This window comes from Amblyomma mixtum, chromosome 3 (genome assembly GCF_055824585.1).
Source record: "Amblyomma mixtum isolate Tamu chromosome 3, ASM5582458v1, whole genome shotgun sequence".
Taxonomy (NCBI): domain Eukaryota; kingdom Metazoa; phylum Arthropoda; class Arachnida; order Ixodida; family Ixodidae; genus Amblyomma; species Amblyomma mixtum.
This window is the reverse complement of record NC_143014.1, coordinates 288418376-288426522: the sequence shown is the minus strand read 5'-3', so window position 1 is coordinate 288426522 and position 8147 is coordinate 288418376. Positions and strand designations below refer to the sequence as shown.

At 46.6% G+C, this 8147-nt stretch overlaps 1 long non-coding RNA gene across 1 annotated transcript; it reads right to left on the bottom strand.

Annotated features, from left to right (window-relative positions):
• Nucleotides 1-3468: 3468 nt before the first annotated feature.
• LOC149355104 (uncharacterized) lies at nt 3469-6783 on the bottom strand. Its single transcript, XR_016289695.1, has 3 exons — nt 6704-6783; nt 5504-5615; nt 3469-3633 (listed from the first exon to the last, which is right to left on the bottom strand). It is a non-coding gene; the product is annotated as an uncharacterized LOC149355104 (long non-coding RNA).
• Nucleotides 6784-8147: the final 1364 nt, after the last annotated feature.

Below are 8147 nucleotides of genomic sequence, written 5' to 3'. Positions count from 1 at the left end.
GAAAGCAGTTTCGTGGCGAGGCCGGGAGTGGAGGAAGGCACCCAGAGCCAAACGAGTGCACCGGAGGGATATGACGCGGGAGGGTCCAAGGGGTCCCGACGGTGCTTCTGGTGCTGCTGGAGTTGTGTGGTGAAAGAGCGCGCAAGTTGTCGACATTCTTCGGCATACATGTGGGCTTCGGAAAGGGATGTTGTCTCGGAAGAATCAGGGCGATAGGGAAGGATGGTGTCCATTGTGGAGGTAGGCTTGCGACCATATAAGAGGAAGAAAGGAGAGAATCCCGTCGTTGTCTGCGTAGCCGTATTATACGCGTAGGTTACGAAAGGAAGTACTTTATCCCAGTTGGAGTGGGCGGTATCAACGTACATGGCGAGCATGTCACTGAGAGTGCGATTGAACCGTTCAGTCATGCCGTTGGTTTGGGGGTGATAGGCGCTGGTACAGCGATGAACGATTTTGCATTCCTTGAGCAGTGCCGCGACGACTTCCGATAGAAAAACACGGTCACTGAGCAATTCTTTCGGGGCGCCGTGACGAAGAACAAAACGGTGTAGGATGAAAGAAGCAACATCCTGTGCGCTCGCAGATTGCAGAGGCGACGTTTCTACGTAGCATGTTAGGTGGTCAACGGCCACGATGACCCATCGGTTGTTAGCCGAACTGGTGGGGAGCGGACCGTAAAGATCAATGCCGACGCGGTCAAAGGGGCGGGCAGGGCAGGGTAACGGCTGCAATGGGGCGGTGTTGTGGCGGGGAGGGTTCTTGCGACGTTGGCAGGCTGTACACGACCGAATGTACTGTCGTACGAAGCGGTACATACCGCGCCAATAATATCGCAGACGCAGGTGAGCATACGTCTTCAATACACCGGCATGGCCGTATTGTGGGTCTGCGTGGAAGGAGGCGCAGATCGCAGCACGGAGATGGCGAGGAATCACCAACAGCCACTTCCGCCCTTCGGACAGGTAGTTACGCCGGTATAAGAGGCAATCACGAACTGCAAAATGGTGGGCTTGGCGACGAAGAGTACGGGATGAAGAAGGTGGCGAGGGATTAGAGAGGAAGGTGAGGAGTGAGTTGATCCAAGGATCCTGCAGTTGTTCGGAGAGCATATCAGGGACACCGAACGACGAGAAATCATAGGCGCAGACGAAGGCAGAGGCAGAATCGCAAGGGAGTGGTGAACGGGAAAGTGCGTCGGCTTCGGAGTGCTTGCGTCCAGAGCGATAAATTACGTGAATATCAAATTCCTGCAGACGTAAGGCCCAGCGGGCAAGTCGGCCAGAGGGATCTTTGAGGGAGGACAGCCAGCAAAGAGCATGATGGTCGGTAACGACATAGAACGGCCGGCCGTAGACGTAAGGGCGGAACTTGGCAATCGCCCAAATGATGGCGAGACATTATTTTTCTGTGACTGAATAGTTAGATTCCGCCTTGGTGAGGGTGCGGCTGGCGTAAGCGACAACATATTCAGGATACCGCGGCTTCCGTTGGGCAAGAACTGCGCCCAACCGCACACCGCTCGCGTCAGTGTGAATTTCGGTCGGACAGTCGGGATCAAAATGGCGCAGTATTGGGGGGGAGACCAGGAGGCGACGTAAAGTGTCGAATGCGGCATCGCAGGCGGGCGACTAAGACGATAGATCTGGGCTGCCGGCAAGAAGCTGTGTTAAACGGGCGATGATACAGGCGAAACTCCGGATGAAGCGGCGGAAGTAGGAACACAAGCCTATAAAACTGCGAAGTTCATTTTAGGTGGTCGGTTTGGGAAAGTCAGCGACGGCGCGAAGTTTGGCAGGGTCAGGAAGAACACCATCTTTGGAGATGACATGACCTAATATCGTCAGCTTCGTGGCCCCGAAGTTACATTTCTTTAGGCTTAGTTGCAGCCCGGCTGCAGTAAGGCATGTGAGAACACGCTGGAGGCCAAGTAAATGGGAAGAAAAATCTTTGGAAAAAACGACAATGTCATCCAGATAGCACAGACACGTTTCCCATTTGAGCCCGCTGAGAATATTATCCATCATTCTCTCGAATGTGGCTGGGGCATTGCATAGGCCGAATGGCATGACATTGAATTCATACAGGCCGTCTGGTGTGACGAAGGCGGTTTTCGGCCGGTAAGCAGCAGCCATCGGGACTTACCAGTCTCCAGAGCGCAAGTCTAAGGACGAAAAATACTCCGCTCCCTGCAAGCAATCCAGTGCGTCGTCGATTCGGGGTAGAGGGTAAACGTCCTTGCGAGTAATCTGGTTGAGACGACGGTAGTCCACGCAGAACCGGATGGAGCCATCTTTTTTTCGTCACCAAGACAACAGGAGAGGCCCAAGGGCTGTGAGAGCGCTGTATGATGTTGCGCTGTAGCGTATCGTCGACATTTTCACGGATGGCGCGGCGCTCTGTGGGCGAGACGCGGTACGGTCGCTGGCGCAAGGGGGCGTGCGTACCTGTGTCAATTTCGTGAGAGACGGCGAACGCACGGCCCAAAGAAGGTTGGGAAAGGTCAAAAGACGTGCTGAAGCGTTGAAGAAGTTTCAGTGGCTGGTCACGTTGAGCGGGCGGAAGGTCGGTAGCGATGGCGCGATTAAAGACGTCGGCGGGAAGCGGATCGGGCGTGGTCGCACAAATGTCCAGGAGAGCAACTTCGGGACATGCACGGTGATCGGAGAACTCGTAGGCAAGTGCAGGGTCCAGTTCTTCGATACGACCAAGGTATTCGCCGCGAAGGACAGAGGACGGGCAAGCAAAAGGGTTGGAGACATAAATGGCACAGTGACCACCGGAAATCGTGAGAACGGCGAAAGGAATCAGAAGGTGCACCACTCTAAGAAAAAAAGGTGTGATCTTAGTCTTTTTGGGGGGTAAAACACTTGTCGCTGAGCTGACACCTTTTTGGGGGTAAGGTTACGCTGTTTCTTGGAGACTAAGTATTTATGCTCTCGCACGTAGAGTAATGTTACGCTCTAATAGCCTAAACTTGCACTGACATAAGAAGAGTAACTTTAAACCAGTTAGGTATAACATTACGCCTTTCTAAAAGGGGTAAATGTTAGCCTGAGGAAAGCATAAACATATCCTAGCATGCAAGGTGCAAGTTTGCACCTTTAGCAGGTAAATTTATGCTATGTATAGAAGTGCAAAGTTACTTTGTCAAAGACTAAACTTATACCGTCATAAACAGAGCAAAGTTTGCACCCCTGTGGTGCAAGCTTATACCCTTACATGATGGATAAAGTTACCCTTCTAGTGGTACAAAGTAATGCCCTACTGCAAAGGGTATCTATGCACTACTCGGTGGTGTATTTATACTGTCCACACGAGAGCATTATTACCCTTCTGTAGCGTAAACCTGCCCACTGAATGCAGGACTAAAGTTGACCCACATAGAAGCCCGAGTCTTTCTGGAAGCGCAGGCAGTGTCCGAATGTTGCGACGAATCTCATGCGAGATGGTCTGTGTAATTGTGTGTTCAGGTGCAGGTACTACTGCAGAATGTACACAAAGAATTCATAAACGAATCGGAGAAAGAAACATACCGTCATATTTATTTTGTCACATGCTACACCATATTACAGCAATGACCCTGGCAGTCTTCTTCATACAGGTGGAGGCAGTATGTACCATGTATTTGACCTGCACAGAGAAGAAAACATATAATGAATTTTGCAACCACAAAGCACAGACGACGTGACCATGGACTTAGTTAATTCAGGTCTAAAAGTGTAAACCACACAAAAGGCAGGGATAAAGGGAGATGCATGAAAACAATTCCACAAGTGCAGGCTTCTGTTTATTAATGAGAACCAAAATCAGAAACGATATGAAGGAAAAACAAAACATGTCCTAAATGGCAGCTACTTAATCCCTCACATATGCTGGCATTATCACAAGCACACTGGCTTCTCAGGAAAAATCCAGAATATTGTGCCCAGCTGCACGGTCAGGCTGTAGGCATCCCGGATGCCAGACTAAGAAGAGGGTCATATCAAGAAACAGAAAAACATGTGCATGAAATGGAAACTACTAAAAGGTGATAAAATGAAATGCCGTTTAACAAACCCTTCTCTCCATTCTCGTGTGTTTAGTTCTCCATATCTAGAGTTGTTAAGGTTTCATGCAGCCCTTGCTAACAATATGTCTCTAGTCTCTGATGCCATTTTATGTTTGTTGCCCATACAGTGAATTTTCTTCCTAAAAGGGAAGTGTAGGTGATTATCTGAGCATCAATGAGCGATACCTCCAACAGTAATTTTCCCTGCATATATTACCTGTGAATTCATTTCCGATTAGCAAACAGCAGGAAGCTTGTGCCTGTGATGGCATTTCTGGGTGCATTCCATTGTCACAGCCTTTCGATACAGTTTAAATAGCTGGTGAAAGGCCTATACACAAAGGCTATGCACTATAAATTTTAGTGTACTGCTCCTGTAAAACAAGGAAGAGCTTTGGGCTAAACGTGAAATAATAGCAAGGCCAACTTACACATCTAAAGAGTTGTCTCCACTCATGAGATAGCGTCATACCAAAAAATTATTTGGACCACATTATAATAAAGGTACCTTTTATTCACGTTCATAGCCTGTTTCATACTACACCTCTACATTATGTCTATGCAAAAAGCTTTTGTTATGGACTGGCCTTCACTGACAGACTACATTAACTACACAAGCAGCATAAAACAGTCCTTCTAAAGCACTATTTTTGCTTGAGGAAATTACAAATCTTGTCTTTTTATTTAGACAGTGCTGCTTCATCCAATGCTTGCAGTATATGCAGCAGCAGTAATTCCCATGAATTACATTTTGTCGGCACAATAGAATGTAACCTTTACACATCTTTTCAGATGCTCAGCATAATGAAATTGTAAACACTGACTGACAGCATGCAAGAATGGCTATTAAAACAGTTGCCTTCCATATCTGCTGTCACATGCAGGGCACGTGAGCTTAATTAAATTTTAAGTTCACTCCGATGTGAAATAAAACTAATATGGGTTCATGTTAGTTATTGGAAATTTTTCACATCAGCGAACAGCACCTTCCTACTCAAAAAGAAGTGTGAACAGTGCAAAGAAGATTAACAGCCTCACGTAGCTGCGTATCACATTAAGCTTCACATGCATAAACGGTGCTAGTCCTATAAGCTTGGTAGCATGCCACCCTGCCAAGCATTACCATAACTGTGTGTCATTTTTTTCTGACGCCAGCAACATGAATTGTAGGCAGCACCTCGCAAACTAATTCAATATGAAATTTTTGCTTAAGTCCAGCCTACTTTTGCAGAAAAAAACTGCACTTATACTTCATGCCATAAAAAGTGATCACGATTATTCAAACCATTATTTAAAAATTCTTTCAGAACTAAGTCCTTGAAAATACTGAAAAGCTCTAAAATCTCTAATAGAATGGCTGTAGCTGTGCAAAATAGAACACTATGTTCACGGATGGACATCAAGAGATGATGAACTTGCAACAATGTCCCAATTACATAAAAACATACATACCACACACATCTATTCCCGGCCACTTGTACGGTTTTGAAGAATCCAGGCTGAACTTCGGTGCTAGGAGTGACAATGGCTGTGCACCTTTGCATCCCTCCTTCTCCCAGGTGCACTGCAATAGAAGCGTCATTTATGGTATTAGTGTAATGGTTAGTGATAACTTATATGTTCATTAAACCACGTAATGGCAGCACACATGCTCAAAAAACGACAGGAATGGTTTGAAAATGAGAAACAACTTTTTATTCTAAATTTTATCCATTACAGCACTTGCCACATATTTATAAGAGGCATAATTGATGCAATGCACTGGCACAATAAGCCTAGACAAACTTCTACAGCACAATGGCCTATTACCAGTGAATTGTCACTAAGTGCCTACATAATTAACATATTTTCTAACAGCCACTGCAGAAAAAAGAAAGAACTATACTGTTACTGCTTACGAGATTGACAGTATTCATTACAGAATTTTTTTTTTCGTCGACAGATTACAGCAGTGCAACCAAAATCCTTATTGTTCTAAACAGAAAAGCTTAGAGACTAGCGTATTCTTCTATTCAAGCTCTTACAGCGACATCAAACTTAACGTCTCTCTTTCACAAGAGAATACAAGAGCACGAAAAGAGGTGACATAGACTGTACGCTTTTGTGAGCTAATGTTTGGCCACCAACTAGCCCCGACCTTTTCACTAGTAAAAAGAACTAAACAAGTCTACTTTTCTCCATTAGTTCGCAGCCTGAGTGAAGAGCCAGCTACATATCAACTTAACACCATTAGCACTCGCATCTTGCCATTCGAATGCAGTAAAACTGCTGTCATGATAAGTCACATTCTGGGTTAGCAAAAATATTGCAAGGTGTGAGCGAAAACGGCCGCATGCCAGGAAGCGCAGAGCACAAATGAGCTGCTAATTTCTTGCCTATGAATAAATAAATTTCACGTTTACTGTTTTATCGTTTGCTTGCTACTCCGTGGTAAAGAGAAAAAAAAATTGACGCCGTCCATTCGCAAAAAAAAAAAAGCGGCCTGGCAAAAGGAGTTGCCTTGTAGCGCTAAAATTATAAAGGGATTACTGTCCAATAAGAATCACATACAGTGCTGCGGTAGATGTGAGCACTGCGCGCAGTACGTACCACAGAAGCGCGCACACTAATTTACTCGCCCCTTTTTGAACAGAGACTGCGGTTTGGACTTACCTTACTGAATGGTCGTGAGCAGGGACGAATACTTTGCGTTGAAGAGACGACCGGCAATGTTCTTTCGCACAGCAGACGAAAGATCATAGCCTGCAGCGAAAGAAAGCATGAGAAAGACGCCTGCATATTGCGCCGCTGCGATCGTGTGTTGTACACGATAGGCTCCCTCCGGCCGCACGCAACCGGCTCAAAACAAGAAATAGCAACAAGTAGCGGCTCGCGCGCACAATCCATGATAAAGCATCTTTACAGAATACACCATAATCTGATGGCAGGAAACAACCCGAATGACCAAACGAATAGATCACTTACTTGTAGGGTTGAAATTTGGCGCGAAGAATCCGTACGATGAGCTGCGCCGCGACGACCTGGCGTGCGCTGTTTCTTCCAGGCGTTCACTCTTTCGCGAAGATGTCGCCCACTGCAGCGTCACACATCGATGAAGCGTGCACGATGAAGTAATCGCTGAGCACAAGCGAACACGAACGCACACGGGCCACACAGCTCAAAATGAGGAACGCGCGCCCTGACTCGCACGCACGACAAACTGCAACAACTACGACGAGCGTCACGTGTAAGCAGCGGCTTCGTCTTCGACTCTAGGGGAGGAAATAGCCAATCCAAATAGACAGGCACGTGACCGAAAAAGAGAAGGAAAAAACTACAAGCCACTGCCATTGCTTTGCGCCTTCTTTTGTTCGGCGAGGCAACGCGATTCCCCTCTTTCCTTTTTCTCCGCTGACTGAGGGAACCAGTGCTCCAAGGTCATGCCGCCCGCGTGCGGGGCAACAGCCTTTGGAGCTTGCAATGTGCGGGTTCGCTTCTTTTTGCGTGCGCCGCTCTGTCCATGTGGTACTGATTTTTCCGCGCTCACCGCGTGCTCACAGCTCTTTCGTTCTCGGGTACAACGAGCGCCTTGCAGTATGCGTTTGAAATATTTAGTGCAGCCGGCTGTTACGCAGATGCTGCCGTAAATCTACGGTGTATGCAACAGAATAGTTTTCAGAGTAGTGGAACGTACGTTCTCGTCAGCTCTCATTTACTGCCGCACGCGGAAGGCACTGCGAAATATATATCAATAAACTGCCCTTCCTGCACTGCTAAGTCATTCATAGAACTATCTAAAAAAGCGATGTAAATGCTAGAGCATTACTGATTCCACGTCAGATACATACAGTTTGCAATATTGGTATGACATTTCAGCTTTCTTTTTGCTTATGAGGCCGCACGTGTTAGGAGAATTCGAAAAAAGCAAAAAACCAGCTCTAGTTCAAAAATATTTTAGTTCACGTGAAATAGACACAGCTATAGAAATATGGATTTATTAAAGCCGCACCGAGTAGAAAGAAGTTTCAGGCAAAAAAAGGGGATTCACGAGATTTGAACTTTTGAAGAATTGGCGCAGAAGAGGGTTTCAAGCGGCAGTCGACCACTGCTGATGCAG